The sequence below is a fragment of the Pinus tabuliformis genome, chromosome 6, assembly GCF_031772625.1.
Source record: "Pinus tabuliformis cultivar Carrire ecotype Pingquan chromosome 6, CPIR1, whole genome shotgun sequence".
Taxonomy (NCBI): domain Eukaryota; kingdom Viridiplantae; phylum Streptophyta; class Pinopsida; order Pinales; family Pinaceae; genus Pinus; species Pinus tabuliformis.
This window is the reverse complement of record NC_142292.1, coordinates 448684336-448705563: the sequence shown is the minus strand read 5'-3', so window position 1 is coordinate 448705563 and position 21228 is coordinate 448684336.

Here is a 21228-nt window from a genome sequence, read left to right as displayed (position 1 = left end):
GAGTTTAAATAAAAAATGGTGGGTAGACTTCTCAAGAACTCCATTGGGCAGAGTGGTTATGGATCCGTTTATTACGGAGGAGGTCGGGCGGTCAAACCCCGCCCCCTCCTTTTTTTACATAACCAAAATTATTAAGTGGGAAGGGAGGTCGGGTTGGGCCCGCCTTGGGCGGCCCGCCCACCTCACCTGTCCCTTCTCCTTAGCGACATATACTTTTAATGACGGTGGTTGGATGTTGGGTCTGTGCCCCAAGTGTCGGCCTACGTTGACTATGGTAACGACCCCGCCTAAAATGCACAACAGTTCCGTGGTATGGGGGGAGGGGCTGGGGGTAGTGGCCCGCCCCTCCATAAATACATTATTTTGATAAGGTTTGGGGTGGCGGGGTTGGTGGCCCGCCACCCTTTTTTTAATAATTTTTTGTTATTAACAACAAAATGGCCGATTTTAAAAATCCAGATTTTTTACCAAAGGAGTCATTTTAACAAGGTGACAATTTTGCCCAGAATCTGGCCGGAGTTGGCTAGATTCCGTCCGCCAGAAAAAGTCCAAATTGTGTCTCCATTAATCCTGCCCAGTCAGCAAAAGTCAACCAAACTTTGACTGCCTCTATCTTCCTCATCTGGACTCGGATTGGAGTGTTGTTCACACCGTTGGAATCAGGGCGACGAGCACTTCGATCTGATGTCAAGTTAATCGTCTTTCCACCACTTTGAATTTTGAGCCTTTTCCATGCCACTGGTGTCTGGAGATCCACTTGGATCAATCCTCCCCATTGAGGAGCTTTTGGACCGCCGAAAGCTTTATCAGTCAATTGGCAAGTGAGGGAATTGTTCCCTCACTCTATATTTTTCCAGCCATTTTGCCTTGCTAGGGTGCATCCCCTTGAAACCAACTCGAAGGTATTCCACATCTCCCCGTCATGAAGTCCTGGTTCTTCTGTTAAGGATGATGTCTTCAGGTAACTCATCGAGATACTCTGGTGCAAAGTCATCAACTGTAGGAACTGTGCCCACCTCCTTGGTATCCATAATCAATGGTGGCTCATACAACTTTAAGTTTTCCACATTCACTATGGAGTACATTTGCATATATGTCGGCAAATCAAGACGGAAGGCATTGTTTCCAATCTTCTCCAAGATGGTGAATGGACCATACCGGATTGGTCGCAACTTCTTCCCTTCTCCCTTCATCCTGTCCTTGCTGATATGGAACCACACTTTGTCACCCACTTGAAATTGATGGTCGACTCAGTGTTTGTCATGTCGAGCCTTGTACCGGGCTTGAATTTTCTCCAACTGCTCCTGTACTGCTTGGTGAATCAACTGGATCCACTAAATGAACTGTTGCACTTTGTCCTTGTCATCACATCCACTAGAGTCATCTTCCCTTCTAAAGACCATATCAAAAGGGTCTTTTGGCAGGTAGCCAAAACATGTCTCAAATGGTGAACGATGCGTAGATGAGTGCACTGCTCGGTTGTAGGAATGCTGCACATATGGAAGATGCTCATCCCACAACTTAGGATGTTTCCCACAATAGCCTTGCAACAAGTGTACCACGGTGTGGTTGACAACCTCTGTCTATTCGTCAGTTTGTGCCGTGCTTCTTTTCAACTTGGTGTCCATCATCTTCCACAAGCTGGTCCAAAACTCTTCAAGAAAGTGAGAGTCTCGATCTGACACAATCGATGTGGGCAACCCAAAATGGACCCAAACATGCTGAAAGAAAAGATAAGCAATCTTCTCTGCAATGATCTTCTTCTTACAAGGCATTAAAATACACATCTTACTAAAACGGTCAACGATGACAAACAAATAGTCGTGACTTTTTCTAGACAAAGGAAAACCTCCTACAAAATCCATCGACACACTTTCCCATGGACGACTCGGAATAGGGAGTGGTGTGGAGAGCCCGAGTTTTCTATTAGAGGGCTTTGAAACAGAACACTTCACACATCCCTTTACATAGCGAGTCAAAATGTTCTTCATATGAGGCCAAAAACAAAATCTTTGTACATGACATAAAGATTTTTCAACACTAAAATGGCCAGACACAAGGGAGGTGTGGGCTTCTCGGATTACATGTACCCTTTCCCCTGTGGGTATGCATAATTTACCAAGGTGATACAACAGTTTCCCTTGCAAGTGATAGTTGTCCACCTGTGAACCATGGGTTAGTTTTGCATAAATCTCCTTAAAGTCATAATCATTAGCATATTGTTCAGCATAACTTTCAAAAGATAACGAAGAATTATTCAAAATATCAGAAGCAGAAATAGGAGGGTGAGATAGCATATCAGCCACTTTGTTACTAGTGCCCTTCTTATACTTTATTACTAGATGAAATTGCTGAAGAAAACCCATCCACCTGAAATGACGAGATTGCTGCAACTTGGTTTGTGACTGAAGATACTGCAAGGGCTGATGATCCGTATGGATGATGGTCTCCTTGCCGATCAGGTAGTGTTTCCACTTTTTCACACTCTGGACCAAGGCATATAACTCCTTGTCATAAGTGGGATAGTTTATCACAACCTGAGAGAACTTCTTTGAATGGTAACATATCGGCTTCTTTTGCTACATCAGTACAGCTCCCATGGCATATCCGCTGGCATCTGTCTCGATCTTGAATGGCTGTTGGAGATCTGGTAAGGCCAAGACCGGTGCGGTGCTGATCTTTTCTTTCAATGTTTCGAAGGACTTTTGCTACTTTCCTCCCCATTGAAAGACTTGCTTTACACTTGTCAATGCGTGTAAAGGTGCTGCAATAATAGAGAAATTGGCAATAAATCTCCTCCAATACTGTACTGCACCCAAAAAGTTGCGAACCTCGATTACACTAGTAGGCTTAGGCCAATTTACAATTGCTTCAAATTTAGAAGGATCAATTTTTAGCCGACCATGACCAGCAATATGACCTAGGTAAACCAAAGAGGTTTTCCCAAACTCACACTTTGACAATTTTACATAGAGTTTTTCTTTTTTCAATACATCAAGCACTTTCTTCACATGGCATACATGTTCATTCCAACTTTTACTAAAGATAAGAATATCATCTAGATATACAAGAACAAATTCATCAATGAAAGGCCTAAAGAGATCATTCATGACCCTCATGAAAGTGGCTAGAGTGTTGCAAAGTCTGAATGGCATCACCATCCACTCGAACAACCCCTGTTTGGTCTTGAAGGTGGTTTTCCACACATCCTGCTCTACAATTCGGACCTGGTGATAACCACTATGCAAATCCAATTTGGTGAAATAGATAGCATTCTTTAACTGATCTAGTAAGTCATCAATGTGGGGAAGAGGGTAATGATTTTTCACTGTGATTTTGTTTAGTGCTCGGTAATCCATGCACATCCTCCATGTGCCATCTTTCTTCAGCACTAAGACAATCAGTGAGCCGCATGGAGAAGTGCTCGGTCTGATGACCCCTTAGTTCAATAGTTCCTGCACCTGCTTTTTGATCTCCTCCATCTCAATGGTCGACATCCTGTACATGCCAATATTCGGTAAAGGTGCGTCATGTTGCAAATGGATCTCATGTTGGATTTCCCTCTTCGAAGGTAATCCCCTTGGTTCCTGAAACATCTCACCATAGTAAGAAATTAATTCACATAATTCCTTTTTATGCACATTATCACAAACCTGGAAAGCATCAGATAATTCTGCATCTTTTCCCCTTACAACCAAAAGCATGCAACCCTTACTGGAATTCACCAACCTCTTCATTTGTCTTGCACTTACAAGGCTGGCATTGATTTTAGTTTGATGAGCCCTTACAATATATTCTACCCCATCTTTTGTGAATTGGTATTTGTTTTCACGATGGAAGAATATTTCCTTTCTATCATATAGATATGGATTGCCTAACACCATGCCACAGATATCCAATGGTATCACATCAAGTTTTACCTCAGCCACTAACTTAGAAGCGATCACAAATTTAACCTTGCACTGCTTAGTTACATTCAATTTTGCTTTATCTTGTATCCATCCAAGTAGGTAAGGTTTTGGATGTGGTTGGGTTTCTAAGCATAGATTCTTTACCAAGGATTCTGAAATTAAATTTGCTTGGGTTCCGGTATCAAATAGAGTTTCCACTTTTGTATGATTTATGATAACTATAATATGAAATAGCTCAATTCTCTTTCATTCATTAGGAAAAGACTCATCTATTGAACTAGTGCCTTCATGTGATTCAAAATTAACATGAGGTGTAAGAGTACCTTTTGTTCTCGCTGCTATGACCAATACTTCATCTTCAGAATTGGATCGAAGGTCTTGCTGTACAGTCGCCACTATCTTCTGCTTGCCTTTTCCCCCATACTTCTTTGGTCTCTTTTCTGAGTACAGTTTCCAACAATGATCATCGTCATGACATTCCTTTTTGAAGTGAGTGCAATAAGGTCTTTCTCCTTCATATTTCTTGGTTGATGCCATCCTCTTCTCCTTTCCTTTTCCTTTCACTTTGGGTTTGCCATTTGGAGGTTTGAAAGGTGGTTTCTTGAAATGATCATCTCTTTCATTTTTTCCCCTGTTCTTAAGATGAATGGCCTTTACATTGGTTGAGTCAATAGTAGTTGGTTCAAACAATAATAATGAATGTCTAAGGTAACTATGTAATGATCCAATATACTTAGTTACTACTTCAGGTGAGTCAAGTGCAATGCCCAAATTAAGTGCTTGTTTTCCAAATTCCTCTGTAAATCTTTGAACATCCTTACCTCTGCCTTGCCTTAAGTATTGCCAATCCATTAAGGATTTTTTCTTATAACCCAAAGGATAAAATTGTTCCTTTAATGCAGAAATGAATCTAGGCCATGAGGAAAGAAGATTACCCACACTCTTATTGCTTTGCAAATTGATCTCCCACTAGACAAGAGCAGTGCTACTCAGCTGAAGAGATGCCAACTAAATATTTGCCTCGTCCTCTTCGATCTACTGAATCCTGCAGTAGATTTCAATATGCCTAATCCAGTTATTAAGCTTTTCTGCATTACATTCATCGTTAAACATGGGAAGATCAAATTTGACATCTAATTTAAAGAAAGGTTTCTTAGATGCATCCTTGAATTTCTATGACGATGGTGATGAGAGGAAGAAGAACTTTCACTCATGGAAGGAGAAGGAGGGGGTTCTTCTCCACCATTTCCATGCACTGAACCTTGTTCTTCTAGATTTCTCTCTTGTGCTTTCTGCAGACTTGAAAGCAACTGACCGACATTTTCTACCATTGTATAGAAGGTTTTGTGTAAATTGCGCTCCTCTTCATGACGAGCCTCTTCATCTGCCATGTTTCTCCTTTGATGTGCATGCCCCGCTTTGGGATCAAAAGACTTTAGTTTCCCTTCGCCTCTTCGGAGCCTGTTTCTTATTAGCATACAAACATGCAATTCACATCTACAAAGACCTGCTCTGATACCACTTGATCCAAGATCTTTTGCTTATAGATGTATTAAAGAATTACATGCATAAATTGTAGCTTAAACATAGAAATTTAATGTCCACATGAGAGAAGAGTAGAAACACATAAAATATGAAAGAAGACAAGAAACTTGATAACGGAGTTCGTCTGACTTGGACTACGTCTCTGGGCCCTGCTCGATCAATGGGGAGGCCTTCATTCATTAAGTGGCATGAGAAAGAAGAGTACAAGCATTAGTTACAAAAAGGAGTTTTATACCTCCATACTGAAAAATGGCCGAAAAATGTAGAACTCTGTTGGAGAAACAGATAGCACTATTGCGTTCATGGTGTCGAGAAATGCTGAAACCATATAAAATTTGTCAAAATATGACAAAGTGAAAATCTGGTCCACCTGCAAAATAACCTGCCTCAAACTACGTGCGCTCTCCTCTCTGCCTGGGCACACTGATGAACTGAGTTTAAATAAAAAATGGCAGGTGAACTTCTCAATAACTCCATTGGGCAGAGTGGTTACAGATCCATTTGTTACAGAGGAGGTTGGGTGGTCAAACCCCGCCCCCTCCGTTTTTTACGTAACCAAAATTATTAAGTGGGAAGGGAGGTCGGGCTGGGCCTGCCTTGGGCGGCCCACCTTCCTCACCTGTCCCTTCTCCTTAGCACCGTATCCTTTTAGTGGCGGTGGTTGGATGTTGGGTTCGTTCCAAGGGTCGGCCCACGTTGACTATGGTAACGACCCCGCCTAAAATGCACAACGGTTCCGTGGTATGGGGGGAGGGGCTGGGGGTAGTAGACCGCCCCTCCATAAATACATTATTTTGATAAGGTTTGGGATGGCGGGGTTGGTGGCCCACCACCCTTTTCTTTAATAATTTTTTTGTTATTAACAACAAAATGGCCAACTTTAAAAATCCGGATTTTTGACTGAAGGAGTCATTTTAACAAGGCGATAATTTCGCTCGGAATTTGGCCGGAGTTGGCCGGATTCTGTCTGCCAGAAAAATTCCAAATTGTGTCTCCATTAATTCTTCCCAGTCAACAAAAGTCAACCAAATTTTAACTACCTCTATCTTCCTCATCCGAACTCGGATTGGAGTGTCATTCACACCGTTGGAATCAGGGCGACGAGCACTTCGATGATCTCAAGTTAATCATCTTTTCGCCACTTTTAACTTTGAGCCTTTTCCATGCCACTAGTGCCTGGAGATCCACCTGGATCAATATTTGATCCATAGGATTTTGTCATTGTTTCTTGTCGATATAGTATCCTTACAACTTTTTATTTTCATCTTTTAGGGGCCAATCCTTACTAGAATTCAACATAGAATTTTCAGACACATCCTTGGTCTTCCTGCTTTATGATGATAATAAATTATTGAGGTCTAATAATACTTCAAAATAAAGAAAATATTAATGATACATACCTCACATTCCAAAAGGATTAAGAAGACATTAGCTTTGAGCATCCAATAACATGTACAAAGTTATTCTTGCTTGGTGGCCAAGGCTAGTCTTTAACACACCTATGATTATATCAATATCTTTTGTTCCAGCAATTCTTCCCTCATAACATCCTTTGCTCCAAGGAATGTTATAATGCATCTTCCTTAGTCCATTAATCAAATCACAAGGGATTACGTACTTAAACAAGTTGTTTTCTGAGGTGAAGTCACTTAGCCTTTATGAGAGTTTCAAGAGCTTCATCAAGCTTCTGTGAAATCAGATTTCCATGCTTCTTTGTTATAATGCAAACAATCGTCTGCCTACTTGAAAAAATACTCAAGTCACAATAATCTCTATAAATTTCATTTTATCCATTTCTCTTCGTTGTCCTCTCAAGGCTTATCTAAATGCCATTGATAACTAAATTCACACAATATTGCATTGTCCCTTATTATAGTTGTGAAAAAACACTAGTAGACTTTAAGCACTTAATTTTGGTCTTCGTAGGCAATGAACCTTGGACTGAGCAATCACTCTTCAATTTTGTTGACCTTCAAGTGAATGACTTCTCCTAAAGGCAATCTGTGTAGCTCTAGAATTGATGACTTTATGACAACAACAACTTTTAGACTTCATTGTAACTTGGATACTTGGCTTTTTGGTCCTTACCATTGTAATGTGCTTACTTGAAAACAATGTTATTTAGATTACGTAATAAAGTATGACATAATTACGAGGACCATAAAAATACATACCAGATCGACCAGGTCGACTTTTTGCAATGTATTTCATCTAGTTATCATAATATTCTTTTATGTATAGAACGAAGATCCTTTGAAACTTGAAGCTTGAGAATAATTACGTGGCCTTTTAGCTTCCTAAAATATGACGAAGAATTTCAAACATTCTAATATTTTCAGCTCCTATAACAGGCCTTGAACTGAGGCTTAGTATTGATATTTTCGGTCTTCTAAGATTACTAGGTGGTGTATTTGGCCATCTAATATGCGAATTGACTTAAGACAAAGTAAACTATCAAACGAGAACTGTAAACTCAAAACGAGAACTCTAGAAAAAAACATCCAAAAAAACATGAAAAAAATTTGAAAACGGAAAGTGTTGATGCTAGAATAACATATTATTTTTTTTGGGTAAATTTTCAGCATTTAAAAAAAATGGCAATAAAAACCAATAAAAGCCATTTTTTGTGCAAAAAACACTCTTAAAATGAAAAGCGTTGTTGTTGCAATAATATTGTTGTTGTTGTTGTTGTTTTTTAATCGAGGTAGTCTTGCCAAATTTACTATATATATATATATAACTGAAAAATAAAAAACAAAAAAAAAAAAATTAAAAAAAAAAATGATAAAAATAAATAATTAAAAAACACAAAAATAAAATAAAATCAAACATTAAGAAAAACAAAATTAAGATATATATATATATAACATTTTTTTTGGTTTAAACAAAATGAAAAAACGTGAAAATATTTCCCAAAACACATAACCTAACAAAAATATTTAAAAAATTAACGACAAAACACAAAACAATAAACAACAAATACATAAAAATAATTTGGATAATGATAATAAAAAAAAAAAAAAAAAAAACATTAATTTTTTTAAACAATAAAAATAGATAAATAATACATTAAAAAAAATAAAAATAAAAAATTCAAAAATTAACAATTCAAAAAAAACCTTTGAATAAAAAAATAAATTAAAATAAAAAATTATAAAAGAAATTGGAAAAAAAAATAATAATAATTTTTTTGAATTTTTTTTTAATTGCTTTAATGTTTTTTTATTTATTTAAATGTAATTTTTTTTATTATGTTTTTAATTTTTTTTATCGTTTTTTTTAATTGTATGTTTTTTTGTTATTTTTATTTAAAATTTTATCTTAATCATATTTTTTGGAAACGTTGGGGATGTTACATCAACGCTTTTCAAAATCAATATGAAAATCACTAACATTTAAAAAAGTGTTCATACTTGATACAAACGAAAATTTAAAGTGTCAAAAATATGCCTTAAAAAAATGTTGATGTTTTCCAAAATCAACATGAAAATCACAACGTTTTAAAAAAAATATTCATACTTGATACATAAAAAATTAAAAGTGTAAAAAATAAGCCCTTTAAAAAAAGGGGTTGATGTTGCATCAACAACTTTCAAAATCAGCATGAAAATCACTAACATTTAAAAAAAAATGTTCATACTTGATACATAAAAAAATTAAAAGTGTAAAAAATATGCTAAAAAAAAGGTGTATTATGAATCAAGACTTTTCAAAATCCTATGATTTTTCGCTACCTCAAAAAACAGGTACTCGGTATATTTCCCGTTTGATAGTTTACACTGTTACAACCTTTTAAAAATTCAAACTAGGATTTTATAGATAGAACTTCAAACTAGGGTTAATAGATCAAGCCCTAGAGATTAGCTTCACGATGCTCATTCATCCATAGCTCTGATACGATGTTGAAAATTATAGGGTATCCTCTAGACTAATAATTACTTCTTATGAATTTAATTAATTTAATCCATTTATTGTTTTCTTTCCATCATAAAGTAATTATACAAAGGAGCTCAACAGTAAAACAAAACACCACAAGGATCATAAAGAGACATTCACACAAGAACACAACATTTAACCTTGGGAGAATCCACACGGGGGAAAATAACGACAATCCTTTCCTTATAGAATCAATTCAACAAGAGAGACATCAAAGTCAAGATCATAGACAAACTAACTAGAAAAATGAAAACCTCATCAATCCTTCATGAAGACAAGTCAACCTTCCATAAACTTCAATCAAAGGTCTGCAATAGGGGTCGAATTTCAGCTTGTCTCTCCCCTAGAAATTACAAACTTCACCACACAAAAATTTGGGTTTGACCTCAGGAAACAAACATGTGAGCAACAGAAAGAGTAATCTTCACATGTGTGAGTTTTCCTTATTTTCTTCTAGCTTTGTCTTCCATTTCCTTGTCCTTCTTCGCATAAGAGAGCATAAATGTATCTCTTGATGGTGATCCATGAAATGCCTAAAGAGGAATATGAAGTGACCTTTTATATAGCTTCTTTGGGGGCCAAATAGGTGCCTCTTAAGGGTTGAGTTGACTTGTCATGGAGGAGGGACGACTTGGTCTTCTTGAGGAATCTTAGAAAAAAAAAATGATAATTCAATTTTTTCCATTTGACTAATATAATAATAATTTAATTTTCTTTTGAAAATAAAAAACATGCTTTACATATAAATATATCAATGATAAAAATGATAATTATGAAGACCGACCATAGCTAGAAAATTCAACACCAAGGACTTCAATGATTTTACGCAAGGAGGCAAGGATAAAAAAGGAGTTGACAATTCCTTGCAACCCTCAACAATTTCTTCCTTGATCAAGGGATAAGTACTTCCAATCATTTTTTTTCTCCTTTGATTTTTTGGTCAACTTCTTGTCCTTTAATTTTGAATAATTCAGATACTAGAAAATGATTGTTTGGTTATGATTTTTTCCTTTTCCATGGCCTCGTGAATGGGGTTTGCAGAAAGGAAGAACAAGTCCATTACAGAGGTTGTCAAGGCAATGATTCATGCAGTATATCACAACACTAATAAGTACATAGTGAGGTTGTGGCAAGATTTTTCTCCCAAAATAGGGAGTGGAATACAAGGAGACTTTTTCTCCAGTCGTGAGATGGTCAGGTTCTTGTATGGCCTAAGGACTTTAACATAGAATCTGATCCAAAATGGATCTGACTTAGATTTCTAAGTGTTCCTCACAGAGGAAAATGAAAGTCCAAGGATGCTCCTGGAAATAGCCCCATTGCAGATATCTTTTCCTTCTAAATCTACTGCAACTTGAATGGGCTAAAATGGACTTCGGAGGCAGAAATTATCACAGAAAGAAGTTGCCTTTTGTTCTTTGGAAAAAGAGGCAAAATCCTCAAAAATGGCCTAAAAGGCTTTATAAAGGAAATAGCATCGAAGATAGCCAAAGGGAAGGACTTAGGCCGAAGGCAGAAAGGACCCTGATCAGCGAACTCCAATATATCGGGTCGGAGATAGGCCTTCGCGTGATGTCGGGACCCCAGGTAGGCCGATGGAGCGATTGCGACTTGGCCGATAGGCGATTAAATATCGACCGCCGGATCGGTGGGCAAATCAATGGTTGAGATGCGATGAATCGACATCGACGATCGACGTAGTCAATAGACAGAACCCCCGGGCCGTTAGAACTGTGTTATGTGATAATGTGATTGCCGATCCGCGGCGTGCGATCTCAGCCATCGGATTGGAAATGAGATCAACGGCCAGGATTAAATCGACGGTCGGGAGATCGGCAATCCCCGACACATAGGGCCGATGCGATGCGATATGGATCGTCTGATCGGGGAGCAGATCAACAATCCAGATCTGATCAGAGCAATTAGAGATCAGATCCCATACGGAAAAGGCCAGACCCGATGGGCTTATAGGGTCAATTCTATAGAATTTGAAGTCTGGTATTATGTGCCCAATAGTGTATTCGGGCTTGGCCATGCGACGATGCGATTGCGATTTTGCGGACCCGATGGGATTTATAAACCCGATTTCATAAATTTTGAGATCCGGGGAATTCAGGATTTTGTGTATTTCTCGTGTATTGGTGTTTTGGCCAATCCACCTATGTGATGCGATATGTCGACTAAGGGCAGACTCGATAGGGTTTATAGGGGCGATTTAATGGAATTTCACGTCCGAAATTCATGCCCAATAGTGTATTTTCCAGTAATTCTTTGTGTAATGGATTTTTCTCCATTTTCAGGTTTTTGCCTAAGAGAAGGCCTCGAATCCCCTGTAACCACTCTAGATCATTACGCCATGCTGCAAGCGTGCTTTTTTAGTAGACAATGATGCGTTTGAAGCCACGGAGCCACAAAGCCAGATGGCTAGCTGAACTGACAAGGAGCAGAGAATGCGCAGAGCCGCAGAGGGATGATTATACATAGAGAAAATGGCTAGGGAAGCCGGACAGCCAAAAAAATGCCTCAAAGAGAGCCTAGTCAAGTTGGCTAGAGCTCAAGGAGACGTAGCCCAAGAGTTTTGGGTGAACTCCAAATCAATATTGTTGTTATGTGTGATTGCTATTTTCTATTTTACTTACTATCATAGGTATTTACATATTAGCATAAACAACAGAACTTAAAGCACTTAATAGTTTAAAAACAAACATAAGCATACACCTAATTTCAAGCACATTGATAATTCCACAATTGGTTAATCATAAGGACTTGGGAATAATTAAGCTTTGGAAGTGGGAGAGGTTCTTGTAAGCTCACAAGAAGCCTTTAGTGCCCCATTTTCAGATCAGGTGGTATCGGAGCCTAAGATTGGTTAACCTCACCTTCAAGAAGGTGATATCAAAGCTGGTTATACCAGAGTAAGTGGTATTAGATCAGAATGCTTGATTGACAGAGCAAAGATTTCTTGTTTGAAAGGTGTTTAGGCAGTCAAGGGTTGGTTGTCTGATTGATTGTATGCTTGTTTGCAGACTGACCATTTTCTGAGTTTGCAGAGGTGAACAGAAAGCTACTAATAGATCAGTCCAAGAAGGACAAGAAGGAAGAAGGGTTGAAGGCATTCTTCTTATCCCAAAGGACCTCAAGGAAATCCTTGAAGCGCAAGAGGTTTGTTGCAAAAGGTTGCTTGAATAAGCTCTTTGTTAATCTTGTTTGAAGTTCTTTTGTTCATTGCTTAATGACAACTTCTACAAGTAAGTCCTCAAATTCCTCCTTCATCACAAGATTCTTTGATGAAGACATGAAGCAAGACTTGTTCATCATGCTGGACATGGTGAGAGAAATGTATGAGGATGGAAGGAAGAGTAGCATACTTAGAGAGCAGTTGAATTCCGTGGAGGAAGAGAAGCAAATGTTTTCTAAGAAATTGCAGGAAATGGAGAGGCAACTTCATATTGCAAATATGAACCTAAAAAGGATGCATGAGTTGGAGTCAGAGCTCTTTGTTGCCAAAGAAGCCTTGGTCAAGTATAAGCTTGAAGAAGAGGTAAATAGTTCTTGTTTGTCTTCAAATTATTCTAAGAATGCTTATATTGGTTCTTTTGAAAATCATACGAGAGGCATAGGTTCCAAACTAATGTCCAAGATAGGTTATGAAGGAAAAGACTTGGGTAAACATGCACAAGGTATTGTTGAGCCAATAATGGTTGAGGAAAGGCCTAAGTATTTGGGTCTTGGCTATGGACAGTCTTATGGAGAGAGTTCCAAAGCTACCATGAAGGCCATTGAAACAGTTCCAAGAAGGAGTTTCATTGCAGGTCCTCTACCCCAGAAGTGTGAAGATTGTATTAAGGAGGAATGCAATAGCTTGAAACATCATTTGTGGGATGCAGGTGTTTAGAAGCACACACTTGAACCAGAGAGTTGTGGAAACTCTGAAAGCCTTGAAGAGATTGATGGTGTTCCAAAGGGAGCCACTTCTTCACTTGCTTCACCTCCTCATGAAGGCAATAAAGGTGAGAGAGGCAGGTATAACTCTGGTTCTAAAAACATTCCTTTTGATTGTGCTAAGCATGATAAATTTCTACATAGGCATTGGAAAAGAATTGCTTGTTCCTTTTGTGGTTTGGGTAACCATCATGTTTCTAGATGTTGGAAAAGAATGGCCACATACAGGAAACTTTTGAAGGAAAAGAAGCAAGAAGCCAAAGGTCCATTGGACAAGGCAAATCATGCTGTCAAGAGGATGCACATGTGTTGCACTTACTGCCATAAGCAAGGGCATCTTGTTGAAAGGTGTTGGACTCTGAATCCAGCAATGCTTCCACAAAAGCTGAAGAAGAAGGTGGAAAGAGAAGATGGCATAAATGGAAAGGAAGTTTCCATGAATGATGTGTCTCAGGATGATTCACATGTTGATGCTGATGTGCAGACAAAGGAAAGACCTTTGAAATGGATTGGTAAGGAATGGTTAGAGTTATTATCCAATTAAGATTGCATGTCTATTGATGCATCTATTTTCATTTCTTTGTTAATGAGATGCAAGTTGCAGGATTCTACCAAGAAGGTGAATGGAAAAGTTGAGTAGGAGGCTCACTTTGTTGCTGCAACACTATTTCATTTCAGCTTCGAAAGTACAGTGTGCTTAAGTGAGAATTGAAGGATGAAATGCATGCATGAGCATGATATGCATGAACACAAGGATGTTGATGTTTTCCTTGTATTTGAACATGTATCTGTAATTAACTTGAAGGGTTGATTTCTTTTTTGTAAACATTCATGTAATGTTGACTTGGGAGAGGTTAACTTGGTCTCCAAGATGGAGATAATGATGAAGTGTTTCATCTTTTGAAAAAGAGTCTTAATGGTCTTTTTCTACATGCTTGACTTGAAGGGTCATTTGTTTTAAAGGCATGTTTTGTGGGCTTGTTATCTAGTCCATCATTTGTATGCAGATGTAAGACATGGAGGTGTTCACAAGATGTGAAATCTGTTTCTTTTGTTGAAGCATGAGTTTAGTCCATCCAGTTTTTGTCTGTGTTTTTGTTGTTGTTAACAGTTGTTGTTGACATCTTTTCAAACAGGTACAAATGAAAATTTTGTGGAGCAGATGTACTTCACATTTGTTTGAGCCACCTTGGATCAATGATCAAGGCAGAGAAGTTCAAACTACCTTCTATGACCATTTCAGCAGGAGTTCTGTAGGAAGGCAAGGAGGAAGGCAGTTCTTCCTAGGAGGACCAGCACATCTAGGAAGGAAAGTGGTCAAAGGCTTTGGTTCAGAGGCACTATGCAAGGAAAGTGTATGGAGGCTGAAAGAAGAGGGTGTTGTTACTCTCATTTACTGTTCAGATCAGTATATCAGTCTTTTGGAGACCAAAAATTCTTTTAGTGGGAAGGTGTGATCCAAAATGGATCTAACTTAGATTTCTAAGTCTAAGTGTTCCTCACAGAGGAAAATGAAAGTCCAAGGATGCTCCTAGAAATAGCCCCATTGCAGAGATCTTTTCCTTCTAAATCTACTGCAACTTGAATGGGCTAAAATGGACTTCGGAGGCATAAGTTATTGCAGAAAGAAGTTGCCCTTTGTTCTTTGGAAAAAGAGGCAAAATCTTCAAAAATGGCCTAAAAGGCTTTATAAAGGAAATCGCATCAGAGATAGCCAAAGGGAAGGACTTAGGCCGAAGGCGAAAAGGACCCTGATCAGCGAACTTCGATATATCGGGTCGGAGATAGGCCTTCGCGTGATGTCGGGACCCTAGGTAGGCCGATGGAGCGATTGCGACTTGGTCGATAGGCGATTGAATATCGATCGTCAGATCGGTGGGCAGATCAATGGTCGAGATGCGATGAATCGGTGTCGGCGATCGTCGTAGTCAATAGACAGAACCCCCGGGCTGTTAGAGCTGCATTATGCGATAATGTGATTGCTGATCCGTGGTGTGCGATCTCAGCCGTCGGATCGGAAATGAGATCAACGGCTAGGATTAAATTGGTGGTCGGGAGATCGGCGATCCCCGATGCACAAGGCCGATGCGATGTGATATGGACCGTCCGATCGGGGAGTAGATCAACGGTCCAGATCTGATTGGAGCAATCGGAGATTGGATCCCATATGGAAAAGGCCGGACCCGATGGGCTTATAGGACTACTTCTATAGAATTTGAAGTCCGGTATTATGCGCTCGATAGTTTATTCGGGTTTTGTCATGCGATAATGCGATTGAGATTTTGTGGACCCGATGGGATTTATAAACCCGATTTCATAAGTTTTGAGATCCGAGGAATTTGGGATTTTGTGTATTTCTCGTGTATTGGTGTTTTGGCCAATCCGCCTATGCGATGTGATATGCCGACTAAGGGTGGACCCGATAGGACTTATAGGGGCGATTTGATGGAATTTCACGTCTGGAATTCACACTCGATAGTGTATTTTCCATTAATTCTTTATGTAGTGGATTTTTCCCCATTTTCAGGTTTTTGCCTAAGAGAAGGCCCCGAATCCCCTATAAGCGCTCCAGATCATTACGCCATGCTGCAAGCGGGCGTTTTTGGCAGACAATGATGCGTTTGAAGCCACAGAGCCACAGAGCCAGATGGCCAGTCGAACTGACAAGGAGCAGAGAATGCGCAAAGCCGCAGAGGGATGAACTGGGGAAGCCGGAGAGCCAAAAAAATGCCTCAAAGAGAGCCTAGTCGAGTTGACTAGAGCTCAATGAGACGTAGCCCAAGAGTTTTGGGTGAACTCCAAATTAATATTGTTGTTATGTGTGATTTCTATTTGCTATTTTACTTACTATCATAGGTATTTACATATCAACATAAACAACAGAACTTAAAGCACTTAACAATTTAAAAACAAACATAAGCATACACCTAATTTCAAGCACATTAATAATTCCACAATTGGTTAATCATAAGGACTTGGGAATAATTAAGCTTTGGAGGTGGGAGAGGTTCTTGTAAGCTCACAAGAAGCCTTTAGTGCCCCATTTTCAGATCAGACTCAACTAGAGTGATTGTGTCACAACCGAGGTGAAAATTTCATGTAATAAAACTTAATAAATGCAAAATAATACCACAGTTAAGGGATAGTTATTCCAAGCTGAATGTTGGGCAAATATATCCTAGTGGGCATCACTGGATGTGTGTTTTGGCTAAGGAAAATTTGCAAAGGAATTAAAGGCAAAAAGGAATTTTTGGCACATTTATTTATGAAAATAAAGGAAATTAGGAGAAAAGTAAGGTGAAAGCTCATAAGTTGCATAAATAATGAAAAATGAAGAAAATAGAGGCCTCGTTAATAAAAAAGCTTATGAGGATCAGTTGGCAAGATTTTGCTAACCTTTTGTTAGTTCAAGTTTCGAGCTCTCTCATTACTCTCTCTCTATCTCTCACTCTTGGTCACTTAGAGTTTTCTTGGAGCACTCTAGCTTTGGATCAAGGAAGGAAAAGCAAGAAAAGGGAAAGGAAGGAAAGCAAGGATCAAGGAAGAAGAGCAGGATCATGTAACTTCAACATGAATACTTGCAGGTAACCTTTTGCATGTGTGATTTCCTAGTTGGTTTGGACATGCATGGCTTTGCATGTTGGTGTATGGTTCTCTTGTTGTCAGTGGCATGGTTTTTCTAGGTTATGACATTCGTTTTCAGCCTAGCCTTTCCTTCTTCCGGATGCCATGGTATGTTGGGATTTTTATCTCGGTTTTGAGCTTTGGTTTACTAGATGGTTTTCAGAATCCAGGGTGGAGATGGTCTCAAGTTTCATTCCCAAGGCCCTAGGAATCCCTTGACCAGTTTTGGAGGGATACATGGTAAAGCTTGAGGCAGAAGCCTCGGTTTAGGGCCTAGTGCTCCGGGTTTGGATTGTGGTAAAGCCTGAGAGACTGGTCTTGGTTTAGGGCCTAGTGATCTAGGATTGGATTGTGGTAAATCCCGAGAGACAAGGAGACAAAAAATTCCTCAAGGATAGTGATGGATTTCGGATAACATTCCAAGTTTGGTTTGGTTGTGATCAGAGCACCGGTTTTGGTGTGATCACGATTTTGTGAGGGTGGAGATGGTTTAACCTCTAGATTCCCTTGGTTGTTCTAGATATCCCACATTCATGCTTGGAATATGGCACATGGGTGATTGGCTGAAAGAGATATTTGGTTCAGCCATGTATATCATGGGCGGGTGGTACGTGGAAGTCCTGAACTTGGTCGGATTTGCCTATAATAAATAAAAGCTAAGTCCTCATACTTTTGCACTGGTTTTTATGTGGATTTAATGTTTGTCATATCTTTGATATTTATATGGTTTGATGTTGGTTATAAGCATGGTTAAATGACTGGTTCATGTCATGGTTATTTCACGTATTTACTTGTTATTGTTAAATGGACGAATGCAATACCTAATTGATGATATAATAGTTCAATAGAGAAGGATGTGATCCTTCTGGTTATGTTTCATAAGTTTTTTCAGTCATTTATGGTTTGTATTGTATCCTAGACCTATAGGTTGCATTGATGCCAAGTGTTTGACATAAAGTTAGTCCCAGTTGGGGATGCTCAGGCCTAGTCCTGATGTTTATTTTTTATTTATCAACATTTTTATCACATCTTTGATGGATTTTGAAGGTTGTAGAAAGTTCTGGGCAGAGGCCGAGATTATAGGCTAGAAAAGTGGCTCAAATCTCGTGGTCGTTGGCACATAGGACCGTGAGATCGACTTTGGGTTGTTGGATGTTGTCATGCCTATAGTATGAGAGCGACCAAGGGTTAAAATGCTTAAATAATCAGTGGGACTTAGAGACAACATGTCTGAGTGGCTGACATGTCTCCTGAGGGTGTTGTTGCTGATGTGGATGAGTTTGTTTGATATGTTCTGTTGGTTCCATTTCCTTAAGGTCACCAAGGAAGTTGAATCCCTTATAGTAGCCTCTCTCATCGCATGTTTACCCTAACTGGCAGGTTGCTTAGGTGGACTTGGGAGGAGAGGGTGTTACAGATTGGTGTTCGAAAAGGAGGATTGTACAAATTTATAGGATGTCCAAGATCGTGCCAAATGACCGAAAGAGCTTCTAGTTCAGTGGGAGCAAACAGTCAGGAAAAGTGGAAGGAGCAACCTTCCAAGAGTAAGTCATGGGTTGAGGCTGTTAAACTAGATGATCAAAGATGGAATGTCTCTAGGAGAAATATTCCTTTTATGAGGTGATCCAGGTGGCTCTAGACATGCTCAGAAGTCAAAGAGGGCTCAGAATAGCTCAAAATCAAATTTTTTGGGTTGACGTGAAACTAAGATCAGTTTATAGTGCTCATTACTATGATTCCAATGGTACAAACATCACTCAAATCTAAGTTCGTATGGTCCAGATATTCGCGGTCAAAGTTTGAGTCAAACTTGGCCAAGTGGCAGGCTTAAGGAGGCAACAAAATGGCAGAAACTCGGTGCATGGAATCCACCCACCGGAACGGGTGGATTTTTCGAACCATTAATTTGCAGAATGACCCTTATTTTTAGAAAATTAAAAAATAACCTTTTTGTTATAATAAAAGCCAAAAAATATTAAAATTGGGGTGGCAGGCTGCCACCCCCACACAATCACATTATATATATCTCTCTCTCTCTCTCTCTCTCTCTCTCTCTCTCTCTCTCTCTCTCTCTATATATATATATATATATATATATATAGATATATATATAGATATATATAGATCTATATATATATATATATATATATATATATATATATAGATCTCTCTCTCTCTCTCTCTCTATATATATATATATATATATTGTCAACGGTCATATTAACAGTGACCACCATATTCCATAACAGTCAGGTCCGGCGGGAGTTGAACCCGCCCAGCTGGTCACCGACCGGTCCACCATTAGCCCCAATCATAACACATAACCACTGCAATGTATCATCACAATTGCACACATTATATATATGTTACAACAAATCGCAACCGCCAGAGTCAACGGTTATGCTGCCAATTCATTTGTTATAACCACCGACCCAAGTTAATACACTAGTGGATTTAATTAACCACCAACGCTAAATGTTAATGTGCCAACAACAAACAAGCACATTGTGAATGAAAGTCGGTGGGGTTGGAACCCTTGACCACCCAATCCATACTTTGCACACACACTGTTAGGCCAAACGACCTCTTTGTTTACTCCGTTGACGCAATTTGATATAAGATCGCTCAATTCATTCGACCAGAGGAGGAGCGTCGAGCTAGAACAGAGCGGAACCATGAGGGAGCAGAGGGTGTGGAACCCTGAACATGGAGAATCTTAAGATGCTGAAAAGATTCCCTTAGGAGGTTAGAGATGCTAATGACAAAATTTGTCAAGATTATAGTCATTTTTTCATGTTTTCTCACAAGGAGTCCAAACGTGCAGTTAGAATCTCTATTTGAGCAACAAAAATTCAGGTTTCCACCAACAAAGAATCTTTGGAGTATCTTATGGAATCTAAAAGATTCCCTTGGATGCTGATTTTTGACCGAGGCAGAATGATGTCGACTTTCTAGTCATTTTTCACAGAATTTCACAAGGAGCACAATGGTGTGCTCAAAATCTTCATCCGAGTAGTAAATTTTTCAGCCATCTTCAGGAAGGAATCTTTGGGGGAATCTTCAAGATTCCCAAGGGTCCAGAATTTGATGGTGTCTGAAAAGGGCAAAGTTTATAGTCATTTGACATGATTTTGCACCACAAGTTTAGTGGTGTAGTCCATTTCAGCAGTTGAGCTTTGCATTTTTTTTCCATCTTCGAAATTGGAGGTATATGACGCAGTTATGTCATGCTTTTCTTCTGATTTGCTGAGATGATGTTTTTTGTTGTTGAGATTCTTGATCACATTATGTAGAGGGATGATTGTATGCCACATCATGTGAGATTTTATTAGCTTGTCATGTTGGAGGGATGCCCATTTGAGTGAGAGTTCCTATAGGGAAAACGTCTTGTAGACAAACATGCCACTCTTGTTGAGGGAATTTTCCCATATGAGTGAGAGTTCTTGAGAACGTCTTGTGGAGAGACATGTGACTCTGGTTGAGGGTACTTATCCTTGTAATGACAAAGAACATGCCATGTACATCATCATCATTTGTAGAATTCAATGAAGCGGCCTCCTCGCTCTTGATCACAGAGCCTAGAGATGTAGCCCACATTGGGTGAACTCCGTTATCAATGTGTTTGTGTTCTTGATTTGTTGATCATTGTTATGTTTCCTCTTCTTTCAGTATGCACATGTGGTTGTTTTATGCTCTTTTAAATGAAATTATGCTAACATCACAAAAGTAAAAGATCTTGGATAATTCTGGTATCTTAAGAGATCTAGATTATGAGGGGACCATGCTAGGCAGTAGGGTGTGCTTTAGTAACAGAGGGAGAAGTAGTGGAAGGAGGATTTGGTTATGTAACAAATGGAGCAACTAGGATTACCACAGGAAGATATGCTTTAGTATTAGAGGGAGCACTTAGTTAGTGTGACCAGAAAGCAGCTAGGGTGATGGATTTAGTGAAGGAATTTGGTCATTTTATGGTTGAGTTGAGGCATGCGACAAGGCATGTGTTGAGGTACCCACGTGGCATGATTGGATATGGCTTGAGATATGTCTCAGGTTGTGAAGTGAAGTTGCAAGGATATAATGATTCAAATTGAGCTAGGACTGTAGTGGATAAAAAGAGTACCTCGAGGTGTTGCTTCAGCTTGGGATCAGCCATGATATAATTGTTTAGCAGGAAACATACTTTTGTTGCACTCAATATCGCAGCCAGTGCCACAACTTGGGAAGAAGTGTGGCTTCGAAAGCTACTTGTAGGGCCATTTTATCAGGAGCT